Here is a 27456-nt window from a genome sequence, read left to right on the forward strand (position 1 = left end):
TACAGGGAAGTTCTACTTTGGAGAGAGATATTTCAGTCCTTTTCTTGGAATTTATGTAGCTTACACTTTCCAAGATTTTTGCCAGCACAGCTAATAATGAAAATTTGCTTTGCACTTGGGGATGATGGTTCTGCCTTGATTTGGGTTTTCATGTGAGAAATAGAGAAGATCTGTCAGAAAATGTGTGCCTTGAGGGGGTGAAAGATGGGGCAGATAGAAGAGGCAAAGTGTTCCTAAAGATCTGGATCTTTTTTTCTTAAAAAATAAAAGGGAGAATCCAGTCTTCAAATCCAAAACAAACAAAGAATCCCCCCCCCCCGTAGTATCCTTATAACATTGTCTCTTTTTTTATCCCCTGTTAGTTTAAAAAGGTAGGTTGTGCATTAGTCTGAACAAGATGAATCATTCATTAGATTCTCAGATTAGTTAAGTCCCACACAATAAAAGTAAACATCAAGCATTTTTATTTTGAAACAATATTTGCAGTCATCAGAAAAGATGTGTTAAGGAAGACAAGATTGTCACCCACTGTGTCCTTGGATCCTAGAGATTAAAAGTGCAACCTGAGAGGCAAGGCGGTAACCTGATTTCAGTAGGGAGCCAGGCTCTGAATTCAAGAGCAAGCAGGAGCACTCTTGGGTAGAATTTCAGAGTTGGCAAGCACTTCGCTTGCACCCTTTTCTGGAACGTCCCCTTCCCTTCTGGCATCTCCACATGGGAATGTGCCCATGTTTCCAGGGTACGTGAGGCTTCAGTCTGGTCCTGTGTCACTTCCAGGCTCTGCTACCCTACTCAGCTCGCAAACCATGGCCGCTCTCCCAGAGCCTCCTGGGAGCCCGGCATCTCCCTGAGAGCCTCTTGCGCTCTCTGGCTGCCTTGCCTACCTATCTGATTTCCTTTGCCTCTGCAGACTGCACTCCTTTTTTTCAAGACTCAGCTCCAAGGGCACCTTTCCTCTGAAGTCTTCTCACCTTCCTCAGGTAGACAGGAGCCATGCCTCCTGCTAGGTTGGGCTCCATGTGCACCTTATTTACCTCTTCCTTGGCTCTGTATTACATGCGGCTGTGTACCTGCCTCACTGCTAGCCTGGGAAGCCCTTGAGAACAGAAGACAGTTTGATTCAGCTCTATGTTCCCACATTGGTTCTCTCCAGCACTTTCTATGCACCTGATTAATGCTTGTTGATGGAATGAAGGAAGGGAAGTCTGATAAATTCATTTAGATGCAGATGTTACTTAATATGTCACTTCATACTGTGGGCTTTTGTTTTCTTTTGAAGTTCCAGGGGTAAGGTAGAACCTAAATCAGAGGATTGACTCACCAATGGTAGAATTTCAGGACCCATGACAAGTGGGTGGGAAAGAGATATTTGAGCAGGTGAGAATCCTTCCCACAATTTCCCATATCCCTGCATTGGTACTGGGAGACTCTGCCAGCCTCAGCCAAGTGCAGCTCTGCAGAGAAGCCCTGCCTGAGACCTCTGGGCCCCTGGGGCAGCGCCACCTGAAGACGAAATGGTTTGATATCAAGGTGCTTTGATTCTTCAATATTGAAATCCTTTGGTGCAGGCCCAAGACTTTACTAGTAATACTTTTTAAAACCTACATAAATTCAGAATTCCAGTGTCGTTTCGGTTCAAAATTACTACACAGTTGACCCTTGAACAAGGCAAGGGGCAGGGCTACCTGCATGCAGTTAAAAATTCACACACAGCAAAGTTGGCCCTCCACAGAGGTGGATTCTAAACCGCGATGGAGAATACGGTTTTCGAACTGGGGTTAGTAAAACTCCTGGATGCAGAACCCAGGGATATGGAGGGTTGACTATATTTACTGAAAAAATGTTGGATATAAGTGGATCCACACAATTCAAACTTGTGTTGTTCAAGGATCAAATGTGTAGTGGCAAACTCTGGAGGGAATATGTTAAAATGAAAATATCCTTTGTCTTTTTTTCCTGCTTATATATGTAATATATCAAAGTTAGGTTTTTATTAAATGTATATAAAATTTTATTTTTAAAAATTTTGTGATATAATGAAAATTTTTCCATATCAAGTATGTTTAAAAAACATTTTAATAATTGTATAATTTATCCTATGAGTGTCACATAAAAATTTAACTGTTTCTTATTTACATTTCTTAATATTTATATTTTCTCTACTAACAATAACCAATTGATTATAAAAATAAACAAAAAAACTAATCTGAAATTATATTATATCTTTGATTATTTCCTTTAGGATAGATTCCCAAAATTAGAATTACCAGTTCAAAAGGAATCAACATTTTAAAGAGTTTGTATATACGCTGTCAAATTTCTTACAGTTCATACTAATTTTCATTCCTGCTGGTAATATCAAAGAATATCTATCTTGTAGCATTTTCAGAAGTATTAAGCATCATTTTTAACAAAATCTTTGCTAGTTTTTGTTTGCATTTCTTACATTGTGGGTAATGAGGACATTTTTTTCTATGTTTCTTGGCCAATTAATTTTTTTCTTTGATATATTTCTGTACTTCAAGGCAATTTTTCTTAATTGGAGTTAGTATAGGAATCCAAGGGGGAAATGATAACAGCAGGTTGTCCCCTCTACTGCATTTTTCAAATTCTTATTAATTAGCTGGCTTTACTACCTTACTTTACTAATGATATGCTTCTGAGACTAATGCAGATGGTAATATGAGTTCGATTTTTAGTATTTTGTTTACATGACTTTTACATAGAAGCTTAGTGTTGTGAGGTGTGTTTGTTTTTTTTAAATCTTCTTAAGCTTCCTGAATTTTATAGCTATTCAACTTATTTATTTCAAAATATTAGCTTCTCTAGGAATACAAATACGGCTGTTCCGCATTTTCTGTGTTTATCTAACCCAGCCTTTGTTTATTTAAATAGATAGCTGAGTATCTTAAATAAACTGCAGATATGGCTCTGTCTTTCACAACTGCCTGAGGTAGGGTTTATATAGATCCTACTCTTATCCCATTTATGAGAAATAGACCTTTGACTATTTTTATGTCAACAGTCACTATGTAAGTATATTGACTTATGTTGATCAATCTTGTCACTACTGGTGGTTAAATGTGACTGAGTCCATTCTCAAGCAAGGAAGTTAAACAGGAAATATAAAACGGCTCAAGTCCCATGAGGTGATGTTGTTGTTAACATACTGTTGAGTCGCTTCTGACTCCTGACGACTCAACGCATAACTGATGTCCACAGTGTCCTGTTTTCAACAGCCCGGCTCAGCTCCTGCGGACTCACGCCTATGGCTTCTTTCACGGAGTCAATCCGTCTCATATTTGGTCTGCCAGTTTCCCTGCTGCCTTCTATTTTCCCCAGCTCTATTGTCTTCTCCAAAGAACCCTGCCTTCTCATGATATGCCATGAATGGGGTATTATTTTAAGGTTCAGTGAGCCTTCTGTTAACTGTAACCTCCTTACTAATACCTAGGCTCCCTGAGGGGAGGAATCTGAATCCCAACACCCAGTAGGCACTGGAATATCTCTTTGCCAAATGAATGGATATGAGTAATTAATTATATGATAATGTCAAACATGCATTGAGTGCAGATCATGGGCCATGTTGCCCCGGTGATTTCCATGCAGTGAAGATGCACTGAGGAACTGCACATAAAGGTACTTAGGCATTTGGATATGTTATTTATTTAATCCTCACAACTGTCCTGTGAAGTCAGTATCCCTGTTTTTATAGGCACATAAACTGATATACAGAGGACAGTGTCCAAGATCACTCGGCCAGCAAAAGGCAGGCTGACGATTTGAATCCAGCTCTGGGATCTGACCCTTCCATGCTGGGTCTTTGCTTTGGCAACCTGGAAACAACATGATGCCTGGATTCTAGCAGGGGTGGAAGCATGGAAGCGGTGACAGTTGGCAAATATTTACTGGTATCATTAGCATCAATTCTACACTATGCCTCCTTTTTATTAAACAGTAGGCCCCTGACATTCCTGAGGATTTTGTCTGGCATTGTTGTGAATCCCCAAACCTGTGCATCATTTCCCTGCACCCAGAGAAACAGAGAGACAAACTGCAATCCTGACCCTGGACAGAGAGCCAGACTCAGCGTCACATTTCCTTCCACAGCTGAGTAGCAAATATAGTTCAAATCTACGCCCAGCAGAAGTTCAAATCACACTAGATCATGAACTTTGAGGGTTAGTTTTTAATAATTAGAAACCTTTACTATTAAATTGGAAAATACCAAGTTTCTGTGTATTTAACAGTAATGTTAATAATGACTGCTAACACACATTTTAAGACTTACCAAATGTTTTCATACCTTTCACCTAGACTATTAACCTCTTATGGGAGCCATAGCTGTCAACTGGAATTAAGAATAAGGTGGGGTGTTTTTGTTTTGTTTTGTTTTGTTTTGTTCTTTTTTGAAATTTGAATTTATTGGGGTAACATTGGTTAATACAATTATATAGGTTTCAGGGTTACAATTCCATAGTACATCATCTGTATATTGTATTGTGTGTTCACCACTCCAAGTCATGTCTGGTGAGGAAAGGAGTCTTTTGTTCTTTGAGAAGCAGAATAAAGCATTGATTGAGAACAGAGACCTGAGAAGTAGGCTTCCTAACTGCATGACCTGGTTGCTTAGCCTCTCTGTTCCTCCTTTTCTCATCCATAAAATATAAAATGGGGATAATGGTAGGGCCTCTCTTAAAGAATTATTTTGAGGATTAAATGAGGAAATCATGGGGAAACCATTTGGCATAGTACTTGGCGTGCTCTGTATATTTTTAAAAACTTGATCCTGCCCTGGCTGGTGTGCTCAGTGGTTAGAGTGTCACCGCCACAGACCAAAGGGTCACAGGTTCAATTCCCAATCAAGGTCACATACCTAGGTTGCATGTTTGATCCCCTGCCCCAGTTGGGGCTGGTATAGGAGGCAACCAATTGATGTCTCTCTCTCATATCAGTGTTTCTCTCTCTCTCTCCCTTTCCCTCTCCCTCCCTCCCTTCCATTCTCTCTTTTAAAAAAGTAAAATTTTCCTGCTTTATAGTATACTTCTCTCTCTTTTATTGGTTTAACTCGTGATGTTTAAGACATATTTGTATGGATGTAATGTGCAGCATAGGGAATGTAGTAAATAACATTGTAATAACTTTGTGTGGTGACAGATGGTTACTAGACTTATAGTGGTGATCACGTAATGTATTTAAAAGTCGAACCACTATGTTGTACACCTAAAACTAATAAAACATTAGAGCAACTATGCTTCAGTTTAAAAGAACACACCTGTACAAAGTTCATAGTCTCATAGAAGAGAAGACGGAGACTCAGAGAGGTTGAGTACCTCACCTTTGATCATTCAGCAGAGTTGTGGTGAACTCAGTTTTAGAATCCAACTCCTACTTTTGATTAATGTACTGGATTCCTGTGCTCTTTATAGAGACTTGGATATAGAAACCCAAGGGAGTCATACAGCTGTTGCTTTGAATTCACCAATTCATTGAAATACATAAAAATAAAAATGACTTTTAAAAAGTTTTTAAGTGATTCAAAACTTATTTTAAAAAATAGAGTTCAGTGTAGCATATTTTAGAATTTCAAATACTTGTTATTGTTTTATAGTTAGTTCATAAACATATAAATATGAAAACATTTTATAAAATTAAGTGTTTTAATGTTAAAAATTAGGGCTAAAATTACACAAAAGACCAAAGGCTCACCAAGAAATATATATTAAATTCCATTGCCTAAAATAGACTTTTACTATGTCTGTACAAATTGCTTTAAATTATACAAATATTTGGACTATGTCTGGCCATGAGACTCAACTATGTACCCTAAAATGACACAAGCAGTACCATGCCAACATTTGGCATTTATTTTTTTCCAAAACACCCAGGATCATTATTCGTTTCAATGAGACCTTCCCTTATGCTCTGTAAGTGGGCTTGGAAGAAATGCTAGTGAAGGAGGGAAAGGGCTCCCCAGGACCTTGGATGGGGGTGGTTGTCTCTGAGACACGGTAAAGAAGGCTCTTTGCCAACATACCCTTTGGGACAACCATACCCGTGATAACAGAGTGTGAAGACCTTAATTATTTTCAAATCTGATGAATGAGTTCAGCTGTTCTGTAGACCAGTATGGGGTATGTGAGAACATGGGATCACAGCAAAAGCATGTTTATCTCACTCCATCATTGCAGTGAACTTTATCTCCTGGGAATTTTCTTAAAGAGCAAGTCTGGACAGAGTCATGGCTTGATGACCAGGGGACTATAAGGGAGTTGTTGCTCACTTCCAGTTATGCAAAGATAGGGCCTACATTTGTAAGGAGAGATAAGCTAAAGAGCTATGCATGCGCCTTAGACAAAGCTAATTTGTCACATCGTCACCATTAATCTGTTAGTTCCCAATTGCTTGGTTCCAAGAGATCTGGTGTGTAGATTTATTACATATGAAGAAATGCCTCTACCAGTCCACTGAACCATTAGTTCATTTATTCATCCTTTCACTCAGAAACTCTTTATCGAGCATCTCTAAAATATTATACTTGGTTTTGGGGGATGAAACTGTGCAGAACACAAGCCTTTAGGAACTTACAGTCCAATGAGGGAATCAGATAAATAAAAGTGTTGTGATAAATACAAACACAAACTATGTGCCTAATCTGCTTTCATAAGGTGATGCTGACGAGACCTCATTGTGGCCAGTTCAATTTTAATTCATTCACATAAAATGCAATTTAAAATTCATCTCTGAGTTGCACCAGCACATTCTGAGTGCTCAATAGCCACATGGGGCCAGTACCTACCATATTGGACAGCAAAGACAAGGAACATTTTCATCATCACAGAAATTTCTATTCAACAGCACTGGTCTAAACAGCTTGGAAGGATGAGAAGGGGTGGCTTTTCATGGAGTGAGGGGAAAACCTGGATATGCTGCGGGGGGTGGGGGGGAGGGATTTGCTTAATAATGTATTATTAAAATTCATATTTGTATGTATGTATTCAAGCAGCATGTGTTGTTTATGCTACAGCTGTGGATTTTGCAAAGATGTTTTAAGACATAGTATCAGCCTCTAAGTAACTTACATTTATGTGGTTAAGGTAGGAGTTATAAAAAACTACCAAGAAATTATATTTTGAGTGTGGAGAAGAGCCTGATTATTGGGTGTTGGGAAGAGAATTGTAGGATCAGGCCAGTCTTCAGACTTCATGAAATTGTTGCTTTTGATCTGGGTCTTGAAGAGCTTAAAATTCAGGCAAGGAGGTGGAGTTAAATTCCTTATGTTGGTTAAAAAAAACATTTAAGTTTCACAAAGTGCTTCCAGAGTTAGGGTGCAACAAGCAACTGAGAAGCTGAGGGCTCTCTCCACTGGCATGTTCATTAATGTCTTTCTACCAAGACTGGCGTTTATACAATGGGGAGCTTGTTCAGCTGTGCCAACTTACATGGAATAGCCTCCCTTCTAAATGGTGTCAGCATGGATTAGCTGAAGGAAGCTTGAGCCAGATCTTGTTTGCATTAGGTGGCTGAAAAAGGATTGGGGAGGGGCTATTAAGGATTATGCAAATCACTGGCTGATATGTAGGCTGGAGATTTGTGTAAAAGCAGCTCTTACATGCCAATAGGTGAGGGAATTTGAAGCACTTCTGGGCTTCAAGTGAAGCCTAAGTTATGGGGGGCAGATGGCTTGGGCAGATCCAATGGAAATGTCAGTCAGTGGCTATGTATTCCATTCTCTGAAATGTACAATTAGATCCCATAAAACGTATCCCTGGTCATTTCTTCTTTGAAGTTATACTTCCCTTTTCTGTTTGGTATTTTTCCAAAGTTGGGAGTGTCTACAAAGTGCAACTGAGGTCTTGCTTATCACAAAAGCCACTTGTGTTTCCATTTCTGGGATTATGATGAACTTTGTTGTTTGGGAAACGGCAATCCCAAAAATCTGTTTGAAGGAATTCTTTTTAAGAGAGGATTGCAGGGAGTGACAGAGAAAGGTTTCCTGCACCCAAACTGCTCTAACATGTGCTGAGATCAGGCTTTTAGAAATTGTGTAAAATGGTGAGCAAAATAAAGGGAAAATCAGTTTTGCAGATCATTATTTAAACTCCTCTCTTTAATGGGATAACCCAAGCTTGCTTCTTCATCCTTTTCCAATAGAAAACCATTCCATACGACTAATTCTTTAGAAAACAAAAAGGCAATTGGAAAGAGGGCAGGAGTGGTTTGGAAAAAAAGAGAATTTTTTATTTCCCATTATCACTTGGTATGTAATTTCTAAAATTTAGTTAAATATAGTTTGATATTTATTCAGGCAAAAGGAATTCAAAAGGACAGTGTTCTATCTGGACTTTATGCTTTGAGCTTCTCAATACCCAGAACGTATTATGAACACATTACCTGGCCACACAGTGGATTTTCTACACATGTGTTAAATTAACTGATTTCTACTTGACTAAAGGTTGTTGAGTTACCAAAAGTGCTGTGGGGTTGAGCATGTTTCAAAGGATTTACAGTGTTACCTGTGGAACTCCACAGTGGATCTTCTGCAAAGAACTCTATTAAAGGCAGGCCTGACTCTCACCAGGAGTGGTGTTCCCAACGTGTATTTAAAAGTCAGTCATTCAGAACTCAAAACACAGTTTTCTTCCCAAGAAAGGTCAGAGATGGTGACTTTCCCAGGGCTTCCCACAAAAGCCTTTTATCCCACAATGTATCTGAGAGCGTCCGTCTACATGTATTGAGAGAAGAATGAGTAGTATGGACAGGACTCCTCTCTCACCATCCCTGGGGATAGCGCTGTTTATTTGCTGTGGAGGCAGCCACCTGGGCTTAAGTGAGAAGAAAAGGAAACATGGTTCTCTCTGAGGGGAGCATATCCCTGGTATAGCCTTTTGTAGCATAAAGTTTTTTATCAGTCAAGATGTATTGCTTTTTAAAAAGACTCTCAATACCTCTGGAATTAGGAATGTTTTGAACTTTATCTTTTACTAGAGGCCCAGTGCATGAATTTGTGCATGGATGGGGTCCGGCCAGCCTGCCCCAATGGGGGCCGATCAGGGCCAGGCCAGTGGAGGGGAGGGACCACAGGAGGTTGGCTGACTGGCCCCACCCCTGATGGGAGGGGCAATTAGGGGCGGGGCTGGTGGGGGGAGGAGCTGTGGGCAGTTGTGGGGGGCCGTTCGGGGCCCCTATTGGGCTGGTTGGCCACTGCAGTACATGTCATAGCAACCGGTCATTCTAGCCGTTCCATTGTTTCGGTTGCTTGGCTTTTATATGTATAGATTACTATGAACTCCATTAAGGCTCTTCCACACCATTACTGCATTTAGGAACCAGAGAAATGATGATCATATGACCATAGAAATCAATGTCCCTGGGAATTGTCATTAGCAAAGGCACACATCTCCCACCAGCTTCAGATATTGATATTTTCATAGCTTTTAGAAATAGCCACAGTGTGCTGTTCTCACATTCAATGGGTATATTGTGACTTTTTGATGTCAGAGCGATTGATTGATTGATTCTCTTTAGCATCAAAACCAGATATAGGAGTGATGGGGATGACCTAGAGAAAGATTAAATCTTCCTCCTGCAAGGGCTGAACTAATCAAAGCGATTCTACCTGCTCACTTCATCTGAGACAGAGAACAGCCCTTCCTCTCCTCCTCATCTTTAAAAACACCAACATTTTCTAACATTTCTGTCCACCTAGGAACAGTATCTATGATTCCTTAAAACATGTCACTACCCTTCCCACCCTCATTCACCTCTGATGATATACTTGGGAAATATTTTACCAATATCATAGGCTATTGCTTTCTCTGGCTTTGCTTTCACTGTTTAAGAATTGAGACATGGATGACAGTGTGGACTCTAAGGTACTATGGCTAGTTGTCCATGGTGACCGAGGCTATTTTTGAAAAATAGAAGTGGACGTGACAACACTTAGGAAACCATTTGTTTCTGTATTGGCTTGTTAGAGATGCCATAACAAAGTACCCCAGACTGGGAAGCTTAAACAACAGAAATTTATTGTCTGACAATTCTGGGGGCTAGAAGTGTAATATCAAGGTGTCAGCAGGTTGGTTCTTTTAGGGAACTGTGGGAAACTGTGTGCCAGGCCTCTCTCCTTGGTTTGTTGATGGCCACCTACTCCCTGTGTCTTGATATGGTCTTCCTCTGTGTATCTGTGTCCTAATCTCTGATTCTTGTAAGGACAATAGTCATATTATATTAGAGCCCACCCATATGACTTAATTTTACCTTAATTATCTCTTCAAAGACAAAGACCTATCTCCAAATATAGTCACAATTAGAGATACTAGGGGTATCTAGTATCATGAATCAGCCAGGGGTGGGGTGAGAATTCAGCCCATAATAGTTTTCAAAAGTAATATGCAAATTTTTTAAATCTTACAGTCTTAACCAAAACCCTGACCGGGATCCCATGATACACTTTTGCAAATTCATATCATGAATTCCAGTGGACATTGATTCCGTACAGCCTGACAGAGATGGTTTGTCCTCTCCAGTGAACAGCTCTCCCTTGAAAAACATAGTAACTTGCAGATTGGTTCATTTCAGAATCTCAAAAGCAGAGCTAAGACTAGGGCGAGACGAGAGGTGCCAGGGCACAGATTTAAGGAATACTCACTTTCAGGGTTGTGCAGGTGATGACTTGACACCAATGCATTGCATGCATTTGAGAGTGAGTGTCCCCTAAAATCGTGTGCCCTGGGCACCTCTCTGCCTCACCCTAGTCCCATCACTTCTTTGGAGGAAGGCAAAAGCTGTCCATTGTCATATTTGCATAGCTCTTTCAGTCATGTCCTGGCAAACACCTAGTGTTCAAGTGTTCTCCGAAGTAGACTGAAAGTGTGACTGTTAGCAGGGGGTTGTTAACAGGGTAGGGGTGGAGCTGGAGGAGAGGGAGGCTCCTGAGTCCTTAACTTGTCCTTAGCTACCGCCACTGAACCAGGAATAGATTCGGAGTCTGTGTACCATGTCTCTACATTCATAACCCAACAGGACACTTGCTCCTATTTGGCCATATCCTCAACCATGTGCTTGGTGGCCTAGAGAACAGCATGGCATTTGGAAAGTGCATTAGTGCCCCTCTGCATGAGTCTATGCCAAGGCTGAGATATGCCGAGGTCTTTGGCATTGTATCTGTACCATGACCCTGCCCGGAGCACCCAACTGTATTCTGAGAGCTGAGGAAGAGCAGGTACCCCCTCATCTGTGTGGGTGACTGTTGCAGACCCCCTATGGCACAGCAGACCCTCAGGACACAGAGCAGAGGGGTCCACACCCCAGAGAAAGCTGTTGCTCCAGCAGTTGGCTTGGAGCTACCTATACCGAGAGAAGTGTCCTTAGTACCCCTGCAGCCATTGATCTGACCACTGAAGCAATGTGGACGTTCTCCCTCTAATGGCATGATTAGTAAAGTAATGAACTCTGCTGGTTTCTAAAGGTCCAGGGACAGCTCAGTGGAAGGCTTTCCAGATTAACAGTTTTGTGTTGCATGGGACACGTGGGCTCCCCGCTTCTGACTAAAAACAGTCCTTTGTCTGCGAGCCTGCATGAGTGCCCTGCACAGGTCTAGTCCGTGCTAGCTCAGTGCCTCACCGTGAACTTGTAGAGCCAGGCTGAAATATTGTTCCTTGTTCTGAGGGGAAAAGAAAACCATCTCTGCCCTTCCATCTGACTATTAAAAACGAGCTGTAGAATTTCTCTTAGAAGTTGATCTCTAAGGAGACACAAAACTAATTTTACAATGGGCTCTTTTTTATAGTGTTGCATGAAAGTTTCCCCATCAATATTAGCAGAAATAAATTCTCTAGCAACATGAGGGGAAAGAAAGCTGTTATAAGGGCAGCTTGCCTGTAACTTTCTCATTCTCTCACACCATGGAGAACAGCAGGATAAATGATGTCCAATGTGGCATCCATTTGTGGCAGCCCATTTTATCACCATGGAGGCCACTTTAATTGGTTCTTGTGGCTGAATTACATAATCCGACACCTGCGGCTCAGGGTGCTGTCCCCAGAAACGTACAGCATCAGTACCACCAGGGAGCTCGGTGGACATGCAGGATCTCGGGCCCCACCTCAGACTTCCAAAATGCAACCTGCATTTAATAAGATCCTCAGGTGGCTCATAGGCACGTGAAGTTGTGAGGATCTGTGATCTAGGTACCACTGAACCTGTAGAGATTCTGGCCCAGGACAGGAAAATCTGCATGACCCACCCACTCAAAAACCTAATTAGCTTGAGCCCTGGTGTGACGGAGATGGGTTTTTCCTGTCCAGTCCTTTTGTAGTGTCTCTGACTTATCCAATCTTTTTCAGACCCCTTCAGTTTCTAATGAAGCTTAATTGATTAGCTCTATTTGTGAAAAGCTCAGGCCCTGGTAAGTACACACTCCCACTGGGTACACAACTAAATAGTTTATGAGGTAATTCGTATTTTAATGTCTTGCCTAATGAGCCCTTTCAGTAATGAAATCCCCTGAGAAAATGAGAAAACGCGTTACTGGTTCACAGACGTTTTTCTTAGGATTCTAGGGCAGGGAGATGATGGAAGGAGCTAGAAGCTTTAGATTCCCATGTAGAAAAGAGTTTCAGTTCTAAATAAGTCCAATTTTTCTCTTTAAAAAATTAAAATAAGACTTTTTTATAACTTATTTTCTAAGTCCCTATCTTCTTAATCATTTTCTATATTACAAACAAAACTTTTTCCCAAGGCAATTTTGGAAGCCCTTACTGGGCTGTAACTAAATATGAGGATTTCCAATGTGTGTAACCTTTTTTAAAAAATATATTTTTATTGATTTCAGAGAGGAAGGGAGAAGAAGAGATAGAAACATCAATGATGAGAGAGAATCACTGATCAGCTGCCTTCTGCACGCCCCCTTCTGGAGATGAAGCCCGCACCCAGGGCATATGCCTTGACTGGGAATGGAACCATGATCTCTTTCTTGGTTTATAGGTCAACACTCAACAACGGTCAACACTCAACAACTGAGCCACACAGGCCAGGACCAATGTGTGTAATCTTATGTAAACAAGAGGGACAGGTGGAGAGGAAGCTAAAAAGGGACACACACACACACACACACACACACACACACACACCTCTGCATGTATGCACACATTTATGGTGAGCAACTTGATGGTATTTGGTATTTCATCATCTATATTTTAAGTATTCTCAGCAGCAGCATTTCTATGATAGATGATGAATACATCCATCACTCCTCATTAAGGCTAAAGCCAAAATGAACCCTATACTGAGAAAGAAGCATTTAGAACTGCAAAGTGGCTGAGCACCCAGGCATTTACTTGCCACATGGTAGAATTCTGTCCAAAGGGAGTGACTACCAATTCCTTTTATGTGAGGGAGCAATGTCATGCAGGCCTGCAGGCAGCCATCTGGAACCTGTCATGGTGAAGGGACTCACCTTCCTGCTTCCAAGGCTAGCAGAGAGAAGATATACACACTCTTGAACCCTAACTTGAAGCTGGTCACCAAGGCAAGGGCGCCAGCCCCAGAGCGTTCTTTAGTTGCTCTTTCTGATAAGGCTCAGACACTGCTGGGCTGGCCTGGCTGACATGCTGCCTGTGGCCTGGCCTATAGATGATGGAGAGGCAGAGCTTGACCCTACTTTGCAGACACAAAGATCAAAGCCTCTGAGCCTGTAATGGATGGTGAAAACAGCCTTTGTTTAGCAGGTTTGCCCTTTGATTTGTTAATAGCGCCCTTCCCTAAAGGAACAAGCTTTCTCAGCAGGATATGAGAGATGAAGATCTGTAAGTTGTCAGGAAGGCCCTCTAGAATCACTGTTCCTGTGTGGTGTGCTGTCTGTTCCCATCGGAGAAAAGCCAGAGTATGACAGGGTGGATGAATGTATTCCAGTTGGGCCTCTGGTCATGGGGCTGGCTTCAGATTATAGTTTGTTACCTGATGGCGTTGGATAAGGAGGATAAGAAATGACTTAATAGGCCATGTTTTAATAACATGTCTGTAGGTCATTTGGAACAGGGACAGTGAAGAGCTGAAGTGTAGTGTTTTGTTTTGTTTTCCTGCAGGCAAGGCCTGGGTTGCCTTAATGGTAGTCTATGCAAATCCAAATCTGTACAGGCCAAATGCAGTGGTAAATCCCTTGGTCTGTGGGCATCTTGGGTTTTTATGAATGAGGCAAGTGAATAGATGTGTGGGACTCCTTTCACATCCAAGATGTAACTCTGGTTGTCATCATGGGAAAGAACAATGTGTGGGTAGAGAAAACGTTTTTACTCAAAGCCTGACTTGGCAATCTTGAGGGCAGAGGCTGTCCTCTGAGTGTGACCCCGTTGAAACTGGAGAGAGTGTGTCCTAGCCAAGGAGGGCGAGCTGCTAGAGCTCAGTGATGTGAAACAAGAGGCATCTGAGTTCTGGGGAAGACTCTTCAAGTGCCCTGAGCAGGTTTTGTGGAGGCAGCTTTGTGCTGGAGAAGGAGACTTCATTATCCATGGCCCTCTGGATAGTCAGCTTATGTGTCTCTGAGTCTTCCAGGAAAGGAACTAAATGAAAGAAGGGAAGAAAAGCTCAATGAGATTTCTCTCTGGTTCTTTTATGCAGGGACAGAGAAAGCAAACAAACAGTAAGCAGGTGGTTGTGATTTTTTTTTTAATTGTTTCATTTTACAATGCGGAGTTCACAGGCTTCTACCGAAGCTACCTTAAGCCCATTGCAGCTATCCTTGAGGAAGAAAAAAGGGAGGGGGGGCGGGGAGTTGTGAGCAGAATTTAAGGCATGTGCTCTAGCTCCTTATACTGTGGGTATTTCGGCATCTGTGAAAGCCAAGGCCTCAACACAGAGTGGTAATCTCAGCAACTTTTCCAACAGCATTCTGGGTGAGACAGTTCAGCTCCTTCCCATTTACTTAGGAGTTAATTGGCATTTAAACTCAAGTCTTCAGGCCAGTGATTTATTTTAATAATATGTTAGCCCCATGGCAGGCCCATGACTTCATGACTGCCTCAGTGGAGAAAGGGCACACCGCCCTGATGGATGTCTCAGAGCTGCATGTGGCTGATTTACAAGGCGCTCCTCCGATCTGAGTCACTCTCGTCTCCTCCACTTCAAGCTCCATTGGGTGGCACCTAGCTGTTGGAGGGTCCACCTGCTTAAAGGGACAGTTAAAAGAAGTGGGCTGAACACAACTAATTTGGGGAAAATTATTCTTAAACAAGAAATCGTTGGATACTTCAAATTATGAGGCAGTTTGTACACTGGCCAAATTCGATCAGTTTCCATATGTTCGTTGTATGTTGCTTTATTAAAACAAAAGACCATAGATGCCGGTTTTCAATCTGTCTAGCAAATGTCATCTGCATTTTATAGGTCTCATTATAACAATGTTCATAATGATGAAATCAGCTGATTTTTCAAGGCAACCTTTAAGGTTATTTTCTGTTTATTAGGTTGCTAGGGGCACTTAATACATCAGTATGAGTAGAAGAAATGTTTAATGCGGTTGCCAGATTTTTGTGCAAGATAAATAGTTTTACATGTCTCAGAAGTAGAATCCAATTGGCCAAGAAGTTGGCTAAGTTGAAATTTGACATCATTTTTGGCAACTAATTTTTTTAAAATATGCACAATATTAAAAATTATACTATATATTTTCTAGATATAATATTAGACCCAAAATATAACTTTTAATAATAAATCAATTTATGCAAATAATCAAGTATATTTCCTAACTGTTGGTCATAGCAATAGACAGCATTTCAAGAGGAAACAAATATTTTTCCCTTAGTGTTTTTAAAATGGGGATATATGTAGTATAGTACATGTATGTTATAGAGCACCGTGATATAACAAATACCTGTGAACCCAGCCCTAGAAGTAGATCACCAGGCTTCTCTAACTACCTGTGTGTTCTTCCATACCCCGTCTTTATACTTCACTCTGGTGGTCACCACTATCCTGAAATTGGTACTAATTATTTCTTAGCATTGAAAAATTGTTTAAAATTTTTATTTCATGTATATAAAATTGTTATTATATATACATGAGTTTTTTAAAAACAATATAGTGTTTAATTTTGCTTATCTTTAGGCTTTATATGAAATAGTATCTTGTCTGGAGTTGTCTGGGCCTTTTCAACTTCACGTTACAATTTCTGACAAGAAAACTCATGAGTTTCATTTTAAAGATGAGAATGTCTACATGGTAACCATTTTAAACAGATACCATAGATATCTAATGTACAAGAAATATAAAGGATACATTTTGAGTCTTAATGTGAGATATGTAATTTTTTCTTATTAGAGTTAGAGGTGCTTGCCATTCCCATTCTCATTACATTTTAATTAGTAAAAGATGATTAAAGTATATGAGTGAAGCCTTATTTTGATGTTTCTGCAATATGGTAATTAAACCCAGAGAAGATATATTTTTCATGATACAGTTATACCTAATTAGCATGTAATAATTATCAAGTTAAATACTCATTTTAAATATGTAATTGAAGTGTCATGAGTTGAAATCTAATTTTTATGGAATGAATTTATCAGGTAATGAAATTTCAGGTTTCCATCAGTTTTCAAGACTGGGCTAAACAGAGGCCTAATTGTCCCTATGGAATCTTTCAATTATCTATCTGGTTGCATACAGATTTTGAAAATTTTTAGGGATAGAGATGTAATAGTTGATCATCTCATCAAGAATTAAATGAAATAACCCTGAATGAAGGGTTTTGGTTTAGATTCTCTAGTTGTCACAACTATAAAGGCAATTTTTCCGTCTCTTATTAGCCATCAGAGAAAGCGATTTGGTTGCCCACAAGCCTGGGATGTATTAGGCAGCCCAGGCTGATGGAGCCCGGGCCAGTGGGGATGGGGCAGAGAGGAGAGATGTCCCTTCTCCTCTGTATATTTATTGGCTAAGATGCGTTTTTTGGCATTCTAAAAGAGCCATGACTCTGTTTGAAGGGATGGCCATGATTATCGTTCCGTACACGGCGATTTTCTACTTAGGCGTGGAGTTGCATGTGATCTTCAAATATCCAGAAGAATCCTTCCAGATAGGATTTGCCTCCTTATGTGAAATATCATTATCTTATAGGTACATCTCATTTTTTTCATTATTAATGTTGTAATTTTTTCTTTTTATTTTTTTAAATATATTTTATTGGTTTTTTACAGAGAGGAAGAGAAAGAGATAGAGAGTTAGAAACATCGATGAGAGAGAAACATCGATCAGCCGCCTCCTGCACATCTCCCACTGGGGATGTGCCCGCAACCAAGGTACATGCCCTTGACCGGAAACGAACCTGGGACCCTTCAGTCCGCAGGCCGACGCTCTATCCACTGAGCCAAACCGGTTTCGGCGTAATTTTTTATTTTTTAACTTATTTGAAATAATTTTAGACTTACGTAAAAGTTGAAAAATAGTACAGAGTGCCCACCCACCCTTCACCCAGCTTTTCTTAATGTTAACATCTTCTATAACCGGAGTAATTCTCAAAACCAGGAAATTAACATCAGTCAAGTGATATTAGCTAAACTGCAGACTTTATCTAGATTTCCCATTTTTTCCCCACTGTGTTGTTTCTGTTCCAGCACGCAGCTTGGGATCTCACATTGCATTTAGTTATCCTGTCTCCTTGGTCACATCACATCTTTTGAATTTCTAATTCTTTCACGATCTTGACATTTTTAAGTGTCAGTTATCTGTGTTCGCCTGCTGTTTTCTCATGATTATTGCAGTTGGACATGTTTTAGAAGAATACCCAAGAGGTTACCTTGTGCCCATTCCAGTGTCTCATGTCAGAGGTACAAGATTATGCTAAACCTTATTGCCATTGATGGGTGATGTTAACTTTGATGACTTGGTTAAGGTGACATCTGTCAGGCTTCTTCACTGTAAAGTTACTATCTTTCTCTTGGTAATTAATTATCTTAGGAGAATAATTTGAGACTAAGGTGCACCCTGTTCTAAGAAAAATCTGTCCACATAAATGTGAACTTATGAAATAAAGACTGATGTGATTTCCTCCATGAACAAAGGAATTCTTCATTTTTTTTTTCAAAGGATTCGTCCCAGGATTTCATTTTAAATAGCAACCTCACTTCTAGTACAGTTAAAATATAACCTGTCTAATAAATGTCGACAGCTATACAAATTTTTGAGGCAATGTCTACTACAGTGTCTTCTTTTAGGATCACATATGTCTTCCCAAATAATGTATGAATATATTCTCATCCCCTATACAGTTAGAAAAGTAAGATTTTTTTCCTACCTGGCAGCTCATTGAAAGAAGAACTAGAACTTATCTTTCACTCTTTGTTCTTTTCTAAACTGATTTTTTTTTGTCAGAAATAGGAGGTTAGGAAAAAATATATTTTTTGGTGAAAAATGTTTTAAGATATGCCGTTCTATAATATAATTAATTCCAAAGTACATTGGCTAAGAAAACAATTTGGCAATTTGTACCAAGCCCTTTGGGGGTGTTAGCCTTGAAGATATCTGTGTCCTTTGGTTCCACCTCCAAGAATCAGCCTAAGAAAATAATTGCAGACCTCGGCAGAGATTTATGCTCAAGGATATTCACTGCCATGCTGTTATAAAGAACTAGAGGCCCAGTGCACGACATTCGTGCACTAAGGGGGAGGGGAGTCCCTCAACCAGACCTGTGCCCTCTCACAGTCTGGGACCCCTTAGAGGATGTCTGCCTGCTGGCTTAGGAGGGGTGTGGGCCTAAGCCTGCAGGTGGACATTCCCTTGAGGGGTCCTTAGTGCTGCCACAGAGTCAGGAGAAACTCCTGCCACCACCACTGAGCTGGCCAGTCATGAGCCCAGCTTCTGGCTGAGCAGCACTCCCCCTGTAGGAGTGCACTGACCACCAGGGGACAGCCCCTGAGTTGAGCCTCTTCCCCCTGGTGGTCAGTGTACGTCATAGTGACCGGTCATTCCGCTGTTCGGTTGATTTGCATATTAGCCTTTTATTATATGGATTGGGGAAGTAATTTGGGAAACTGGAAATAATGTAAATGCCCAATAATAAGCAAGTAGTAGAATGTTGTACAACAATTAAAATCATATTTTCCAGCAGCAGAAAATGTCATGAGAAAATGCTCAGATGATTACAATAATATACTATGTAGGAAAAACAGAAATAGTATTATCTACACAATATGTCCCTTCTCTCTCTCTCTCTCTCTCTCTCTCTCACACACACACACACACACACACACACACACACACACACACAATTGGTAGGAATACATCAGAAAGTTAGTAGGTGTAGAGTCATATGCATTTTCTTCTTTATATTTATTGCTTTCCAACTCGAGGCTTCTTTTATTAACATGAGAAAGAAAATTTTGAGAAATTAACATTAGCAGTAATTCCACAGGTGTCCTTTGGGGAGGTGTATTCTTTGAAAGCTCTTTCCAATTTCTCTTTTCAACCCAGTATAGGTACAATGTTCAAAGCAACAAAAAGGCATACATTCTCTGAGTTTATCCTAAATATTTATGTGTATACATATGCACGCACACATTAAGAGAGAGAGTTGTAATGAACTCTTTGGTAAATAAAATGAATAAAATTTTTAAAATTAGGTCTCTATGTTGAGAAAAGAATTCAATGTCTAGATTTTCTGTGGTTGACTTCCTAAGAGTAAATAGAAAAATCTATGGGATCTCCGGACTGTGATACAAGGTAGGATGAGGGAAGGGTACCCCTACCAGGGGATAAAGTTTTTCAGAAAGTAAAAGCCAGGGGGAGATACTTTTTCTATTATTCTTTCCAAAGTTTGTCTTTAAAATTGAACTTATTTTTTTAAAAATAATACTCATTTGGCCCCATCAAATTACAGAGAGCCAAATCTCTAGCTTTCATTTTTAATCAAGCAGGCTAAATAGTCATGTTTATGTGACTAAATGAAACTTTTGTGTGCAGCGTTCCACTCCATCTGCATGAATGGTAGCATTGTGGCAGGGTGAGGTCACTGCAGAAGGGAAAGTGAGGTAAGAACACAGCTGAATCTACAGGCTGTTCTGCTGCAGGGTGCACCAGCTCTTTCTTAAAGCCACAGAGCTGCCATTCTCACACCAGAGTCCCTGGGTGTGCTTGCATGGGCTGTCCCACATCACCACTTGCCTGTGTGTAGTGATGCACTGGGCATCATGAATAATTCAAGTGTTCTAGGAGAGAGCCAGAGGTGCAAGGAGGAGCATGCCAGATCCATGATAGTGTAGAGTTTCTGCTCCTTTGAACATACACCTTGGTCACCTGCTCAAAAGGAAAGACAGGGACCTTCCATTTCCTTACTGCCCAGTCTCAGGAGCCAGGTGAGATCTCGGCTATAGTCATGCAAACCCACTCTGGGGTGTCTCCCTCCCAAGCAGTGCAGGCTGACATCCCAAGCTAAGTCACCAGAAGACCGGATGAAGATACATGTCAGTTCACATTCTACCTACAGCTCCTACTAACTGAGAGGAAGTAGCCAGCTGCCAAGAGCCACCCCTTGCCAGCACCATCTTTATTTGAGCTGTGAGAACTTGAACAAAAACCACTCCTTCTTATTTCCCCAACCAGCTCTCCAAGCTTTTCACCGCCTGCTTCACAATGGAGAAGGATCCTTCACTCTCCACTTGGCATCGAGCAACATCCAATTTAAATAAGAAGATATTTTAAAGATACTGATGCCATGCCTTTGCGTGTATCTGTCTCGTTAGATGCCCTGATAACAGATAATGACAACAGCTTTTAAAAGCTCTCCAGGAAAACTGTCTCACCTGAGGTCTGAGCTTATAAACCCCCATTACATAAAAAGGCAGCCCTCCCTGAACCTCAACTGTAGGAATAGGTAAGGTTGGTTCTGTAAAATGGGCAGTCCTATAGATTGCATTTCAGGAATCCATTCGGGGGATAATGAAAGCTTAGGGTTGGGGGTGGAGGTTATATGATCCATGCCCTGGAGAAGTTTACAGCTCCATTAAGTGGGGGAGCAGGAAGTTTAATATTGCAAAACAGTTGATGACCAATGTGCCATGTGCACTATAAAGAGGAAGTTTTATGGAAATCCAGGGGAGGAGAACGTGCTTCTGGGCTTGGGGGACTTGGAGAAAAGACCTGGTCAAGGAAGCAGAAAATGAACAGGTCACTGGAGGAGAAATAGTCTTTGGCTTCTTCAATTGAGGAAAACGGTATTAAGGGAGAGGTGGTGATGCTGTGTTGATAATAGCCGCTCAAGATACAAACTTTCGAATAGATGAATCAAATGACAGGGACCAACTCTGTGCCCAGGAATGGGTGATAGTCCTGTGGAGTCAAGACCTATCCGTGTGAGAGACAGAGGCCCTCTTGGCAGGGCACCTTGGGTGCTAGCCAGCCCATGGAGGCTCTGAGGAAATGGTCATTATCTTTGAGGCAATAATGAGTCACTAAGGATGACGTGTAGGGAGGGACACGATGAAATCAATTTTGGGGGAGATAAATCTGGCAGTGATGTGCAAGAAGCACATATCAGCTAATAAGAAGAAAACCCCCAACTAAATTAGGACTATTCCAGGCCCAATTTGGGAAGCGTTTCACGATGATTAAACGATGAACTCTGCTCACTTCTGCTGATGGCTGTGGAACACGGATCCTGACAGCTCTCCCTATGAAAAGAATGAAATGAGTGCTGCCAGCCAAAGGCACAACTAGTATGCAGGTAGCCTCAATTCTGTCAGTGTCAGAGACTAAAGTGGATTTCTAAAGTGTTCCAGAGATCTTCAAGGCCATTCAGTCATTCATCCATTTAGCTAACATTTGTTCAAACCTACCATGCACTGGGCACCACGACAGGCTCTGGGGGTATAAAAAACACGAAAACGTTGTCTTGTCAAAGAACTTCGAATTGCTGTAGATTTTTTGTACAGAACATAGGAAGGTGCAGAGGCCCAGAGTTTATAGCATATATAGCACCACTGTATGCAAGCCTCCTGCCTTGAGCGCTGTACCTACCTGTGGTGAGCACTTACTGGCCTTGCAGAGGGTCATTACTCCATGACCCTTCGTATAAGACAGGAGTGTGGTGGAAGGCAAGTCACATTAACAGGAAGGGCCTGCAACTCCCTTTATCAGTTAGTAAAAGTAATTGTGCCTCAGTAGCCCTGGCATTTCAGTGTAATAGAGACCTGCTTATTTTGCACTGAGAAAGGATTCTCTTCCAGAAATTTTAGTTGAGACCCAAAACTTCCCTAGCCAGCATGACTACCAGTGGTGTTCTCCACAATGGTTCCTCCTCAGGCATCACATTGGTTATTAGTATCAGCCACAACCATATACTTTGAACTTGGCAAGCACCTTAACTAATGTTCAGAGTCATGTGTTGGGACTTGATGGCAGTTGTCAGAGAGAGAGAGAGAGAGAGAGAGAGAGAGAGAGAGAGAGAGAGACCAATTGACTACAGTATTCTTACATCATGTTTAAATTGCTGGTTACAAGAATTCAGTACATAGTTTTATAGATAATTGGTTCAGGCACTTTGCTTTCTCAGATTGTGTAATCAAACATTAATAAATGAATTTTGACATTCTGCAGTATGTTGTTTACAGGTACCAAGTTAAACACGGTTAGTACCCATCATGTTGCATTACTGCCAGTTATCAATTAGCCATGCTAATTTTTTTAGCATATTGTTATGTAGTGTTTTCCTTCAGCCAGGCACTACTCTAAATACTTTATAAATAGTAGCACATTGAATCATTATAACAATCTTTATTATTATAATTCATATTTTATAGAGGAGAAAACTGAGGCACAGAAATATTTAATAGCTTTGCAAAAGCCCATAGTTAGTAAGTAGCAGAACTGACAGTAAACCCAGGAGTCTCAGTGCTAGAGTTCATGTTACTCTAATCATAGGCAACAGTATGGGGAAAGTAATAATTTTAGTAGTGAGAGTAAGTGGTGCTGGTGATAATACTAGTAGGAGTAGGATTTTAGTAGTAATAGCATAGCAACAGCAGCAGTAGTAATGATAGTAGTAGTGGCAGCACTGTAGAATATTGTAGTACTGTAGTAATAGGAGTAATAGCAGCAGTAATGGCAGTAGTTGTAGTAATAGTGGTGGTGGTGTAGTGTAGGGTTGTGGTGTTAGTGGTAGCAGCAGTGGTTGTGGAGGTGGTGGTGTAGTATAGTGTAGTGTTGTGGTGTTAGTGGTAGCAGCAGCAGTGGTTGTGGTGGTGGTGGTGGTGTAGTGTAGGGTTGTGGTGTTAGTGGTAGCAGCAGCAGTGGTTGTGGTGGTAGTGGTGTAGTGTAGTGTAGTGTTGTGGTGTTAGTGGCAGCAGCAGCAGTGGTTGTGGTGGTGGTGGTGGTGTAGTGTAGGGTTGTGGTGTTAGTGGTAGCAGCAGCAGTGGTTGTGGTGGTAGTGGTGTAGTGTAGTGTAGTGTTGTGGTGTTAGTGGTAGCAGCAGCAGTGGTTGTGGTAGTGGTGGTGGTGGTGGTGTAGTATGTTGTTGTGGTGTTAGTGGTAGCAGCAGCAGTGGTTGTGGAGGTGGTGGTGTAGTGTAGTGTAGTGTTGTGGTATAGTGGTAGTAGCAGCAGTGGTTGTAGTGATGATAGTATAGTGTAGTGTTATAGTGTTAGTGGTAGTAGTCATAGTAGTAGCAGTCACCATTGTCTCTGTCGTTCTTTCACAGATGAGGATATTGAGGCTTAGGAAGGCTAATAACTAGTAAGTGTCAGAGAGGATTTGTGCCCACATGTATCTGAGTCCTTTGCTATTTCTCAGGATAAACACATAAGAGCTGTTTCTGTAGCCTGTGGAAATCAGGGCTGAGGTGCATTTATGCCAATTATAGCGTGGCCATTGGTTTGGCGATGCTGCTTTAACTTATGTGGTGCTTGAATGGTTTTGGTTGTCACCCTTGGTTGACTCTGTCATATTTGAGCTACCAGCTTGTTGGAGTGTAGCTACTAAGTGTGAGGGCTGGTATGTGAAGAGAAGGGAAAAGCCCGTCAAATTAGTTGTGACTGACCTAACTTGTCAGTTCAGGGAGACAGATCAACCCAGTATCCTCATGTGGGTCCCCACTGGGGTCCGAGCCACTAGTCTGCAGGTCACTGAGTCAGGCCCCTGTGAAATCCTCCCCACCCTCCTCCCCCGCCACTTAGAGCAGTAAAGACCGATTAAACATGTTTATATGTAATTTGAAAATGGTTCTTTCAGGAAACGTGTGGTTCTTTAAAGTCATTTTAAAACCTGAGATTTTACTTTAGTTTATTTATATTCTAGCCAAAAAGAGCCCAAAGCCGAGCACAAAGTCCATGATATATGGCGTCCTCCAGGAGGATTGTCAGAACTGGTTTATATAGTTTCACTCTATCAATATAGCCTTTCACGGCTCCTAATTAGTTTTGTTGGTTGACTTACAGAAAAGTGTATTGAAAGTGAGCCGTCAGTAATTCCACCGAGCATTAATGAAAAGCACACACTGTCAGGAGGCCAGTGGAGGAGCAGATGGCTCCGTCCTGAGCACCCCTAATTCCTACTGGGGGTGATTAACTCAACTGTTTCTCCTAGAAAATACTTCAGTAGAAACGTCTGAAGATTATTCCAACCATGGATAGGTGTGTTTGTGTGTGAGTGTACACGCACAGGCACACACACATTTTTTCCTTAAATAAACCAAGATTGATGATAAATAAAGATTAATTGAGCTTTTGGAATACCTACCCAGTACACTTATGTTAACATAGATGCCACAGAGATTGTATTGGAAACGCAACTGAGTTTGGGCTAAGGTACTGTGTATCTTGCCAAGTAGAAAGGAAATTGCTCCAAAATAAAGAGAAGAAGCAATAAAATATAAATTTGCCCAATTTTGACATTTGCTTTTGCCAGCTATGTGAAGTCTGACTTAGGTTATTTATTCTTACATGGGATTTCTTAGAATAATGCATTTGAAGAATGCAGTCTCAGAATCTCAATAGCCTGAGCAGATGTGTAGTGTGCTTTTGTGGTTTTTACAGTAGATATGCGCTGTCTCTCAGAAATTATAGATGCGCAATTAGACTTTTACAATGTACACATTCATGCAGATCAAGTCGTGCTCCTTAAATGAGGGCTTAGTTTTCTTTATTTCCTGCTGAGTTTACCAAGTGGAGCACTGGCTGCCAGCGTTTCCAGCTAAATAAGTTTGCTGCAAAACCATTGCCACTCACGGGTGCTCAGGCTGGTTGGAGGGTCGCTTGTCTTTGGACAGAGAATGCGAACCAGGAGGGTCATGTGTGATGACCCTCCCGCATGTCTCTGCGCCTGCAGCTCTGGCAGTGGGACTGTTTGGAATGCGGATACCATGCCACTTTGCAGAACGCATGACATGCTCAGGTTTATGTTTGTCTGTGGTATGCCATGGTTGTTTATTATGTGGAAGAAATGGAAAGCTTGCCAATCCGCATCACTAATGCAAGTTTGACTGATGACATCAGCAGTAAACTAGAATTTAGCTTCTAAACCACATACAAATAGGTCTCAAGCTGCTAGTTATGCCATGATGTCAACCCCGATGCCCCTTTCATTAGCTGGTGTGCGTTTCAGGGTAGGTGCCAAGAGAAAGAATTTGGTTTTGTTTTCCTAATGCACAAAACATGTTTTGAACAATAGAAATACTTCTCTCTCAACAGTTTTCTGGCTTTTTGATTTCCCAACTCTGTTAATTACACCCTCTGAGTCTGTATTTCCAGGTCTTTATTAGAACACAACATTACCTACAGGAGAGCTGATCTCTAACTCAGATTGGGTTTGCACACACCCCTCTCTCTACTCTCCCTGGAGACTCTGTTGGCATCTGCGAGTGGCAGCAAAACCAGACCGGCCAAGTTATTCTGCACTTCTGCGGCATTCCTGCAGGTTAAGACAGTAGCCCGACCGGTGCAGAGAGATGTTTACAAGGTCCTACTAATGATACCACCTTGACGATCCAGGGAATGATTCAGACCTGCCAAAGGTTTCGCTTCCACCAATGCTGCCTCTGCATGTTTGTGTTCATCTGATGGGCAGTCTTGCCATCACTTATGTAGGGCACATATTATCATTTGTGGCTGTCTCTTTGTGAATCAGCATTTACCTCGTCGGTAGATTGTTTGACCATGTGCAACCAAACTATTTATGAAAAAGCATTTCACTCCAAAATAGAAGATTGACTTACGAATGTATGCCCATTTGGAGCAGATCCACGGCTAGAGATAAGAAGAAGTATAAAAGGATCAATTGGTTTTTAAAATAGAAAAAAAGAAGTAAAACCTACATATGACTAGCTTTCGTATGAATGCATCTGAGAGTCTACACCACTACTTTCTTGGCACAGAAACAAATACAAATGAAATTGTTGCTGAATATATGAGATACATTTAATTAGGTATAATAATAGTACTCTTCATTTTCAAAGCATTTTACAAATGCTAACTAATTAATTTTCCCCAATATTTCCAAGTGGCAGGAACAAATAGTCTTGTGCTTACAGTGGCAGATACAGGGTGCTCCCCTCCCAGGAAGACCCTCACAGCCTCTATGTACATGCCCTCCTGCTTCCCGCACATTAAACCAAAGTGAATATTGTCACGTGGGAAACTGTGACACAGCATGGAACAGTGTAAGACTGACAGGGTTAGAAAGAGAGACAAAAGAAATGGATTCTAATATCCAGAAATTTGAAGTACATCAATGTATGTCTGATCTCACGTTCAAGAGGAGAGGAAAAAAATTAAGATGAAAGGAATATATTTTCATATATAGTGGTTCACTTAGGAGTAAAGTATGTTCCTCTGAGCATGGGAGACCTTGGATAAGACTGTAGATGTGGTTCCACATTTTCTGTGAAGCAGCGGTGAGCCCTTCGGCAATTTCTTAACTGCTCTGAGCGTCTACCTCACCTATAAAATGGGAGAGGCAGACAAGATCTCCAAGGTCCCTTTTGTTCTCAAATTCATGGTTCTCTGCTCAAGGCAAATGGTGAGTCAATGGGCACATCTCCATTCTTCAGAAGGGTCTCTGCAGAATATTTGTTTTAAATATGCTTTTAATGATTTCAGAGAGAAGTAGGGAGAGAAAGAGAAAGAGAGAAACCTTGATGAGAGAGAACCATTGATCAACCACCTCCTGCATATGCCCTATAGATCCAACCTAAAACCTGGCTTGTGCCCTGACAGGGAGTAGAACCAGCAACCTCCTGGTGCACGTGATGATGCTCAACCAACTGAACCATACCAGCCGGGCTCGCAAATGTTTTTTGAGTGGTTACCTCTTTAGCTGCTGAGTGAGGGAATATGGTATGAATCTCCACACAATACATTTATCTAATTAAATTTAAACTCAAACCTTAATTAAAGATTTCTCTCTCGTGGTACCATGCCAATATCACAAATGCAGATAGGGTAGGGCTTTTAAACTGGAGAAAGTCTTAGAGTTAGT

The 27456-nt window shown here is 41.1% G+C and overlaps 1 protein-coding gene across 2 annotated transcripts in view; it reads left to right on the forward strand.

Moving 5' to 3' along the window:
- CREB5 (cAMP responsive element binding protein 5) overlaps positions 1–27456 on the forward strand; it is a gene marked incomplete at its 5' end in the record, with an annotated part of 325398 nt that overhangs the window by 242055 nt on the left and 55887 nt on the right. The window lies entirely within an intron of this gene.

This window comes from Myotis nattereri, assembly GCF_964212035.1.
Source record: "Myotis nattereri genome assembly, chromosome: 11".
Classification (NCBI taxonomy): Eukaryota; Metazoa; Chordata; class Mammalia; order Chiroptera; family Vespertilionidae; genus Myotis; species Myotis nattereri.